Genomic DNA, 1,342 nt, shown 5'->3' with positions numbered 1-1,342 from the left:
TTTCTCAATACCGCTTTTCATTTCATAAATGTCACTTGACAATACTAATTATCCTAGATTGATTCTATTTGTTTTAATGGAAATAATGTCAAATATGACTTGATTCCATAATGAACATACTAAACATTTTCAGGAGAGTAGGTACGTGCCTGAAAAGTAGTAAAGTTGAATTTTTTTAATCAATTTTAAATTGTTTTTAAGAATTTTTCTTTATAAGGAATCAACATTTCAGTGTAAATGAATCAAATCAGCCCACATCACATCAAGTCAATGGGTACCATCTATTGCTGAAGTTGGGCACTTTGGAACCGGGAACGTATGTAATTACGCAAAGATAGCATACGCGTGATGTGATGTACTACATTCATCCGCTTTTGCAATTGTAAATGATTATAAAATAATATAAATTTCTAAAGTTGGAGCTGGCAATGTTAGTAACATACAAAACTATAGCTACAATACAAATGGACCGTCAGTGAAATCAGTCTTCCAACTTGGATCTTTTACTAATACTAATGTGTGATTTTAGGGTACTATTTGATTTTAGGAAACAATTATTCAGGCTCTTATGTAGAGGGTAGGCCACACACAATGCAAGCTCAAGAAATTCTAACACACATTACGGCCGGCCCCAAATAATTAAATAAAATAATAAATAAAAAAATAATTTAAACAAAATGGCAAAGCAGCAATATCTTTCCTTTAATAATCAAATTTGTTTATTTTGAAAAATGTGTTCCCCATTTTGCATATTTCACGCAATACTATTGTAATGATAGTAAACGTTAATTGAAAAATAAAGCTTAAAATAGAACCTCGGCTCTCGAGCTCTTATTAGTTACGAGCATTCTTTGGGTAATAGTGTGTACCACTTTTTTTTTTTTTTTTTTTTTTTTTGATAGGCTATTCGGGATCAAAGCCCATAAGCCACGTGGGGGAATACAAGAGTGTGCTAAGGAATCACAGGGCCACACGCTTCACGATTCGGGGCCTATCGAATCGACTTTGAAATCACACAAACGATTAATCAGCCATCGGAAAATGGGTTGTATCGCACAAAGGAAAGGGGGAAAAACGGATAGGAACTCTCGTATTCTCCATTCAAATTTTTAATTTGCATTCAATTATGTATTCAATTATTGCCTTATATATATTAATGTTATTAGTTTGTAAGATTTGTACCATGTTCGTAGGAAACATAATACCAAGTTGTGTCAGTTTATTGTATAATAGCTTCCGTTGGACTTCATATTGACTGCAGTTTAGGAAGATATGATTTAAATCGGCTTCTATGTTCCCGCACACGCACTCCGGAGACCCGATTATTTTTAATTTATAAAGG

The sequence above is a fragment of the Photinus pyralis genome, unplaced genomic scaffold (genome assembly GCF_008802855.1).
Source record: "Photinus pyralis isolate 1611_PpyrPB1 unplaced genomic scaffold, Ppyr1.3 Ppyr1.4_LG4, whole genome shotgun sequence".
Classification (NCBI taxonomy): domain Eukaryota; kingdom Metazoa; phylum Arthropoda; class Insecta; order Coleoptera; family Lampyridae; genus Photinus; species Photinus pyralis.
This window is presented reverse-complemented; position numbering follows the sequence as displayed.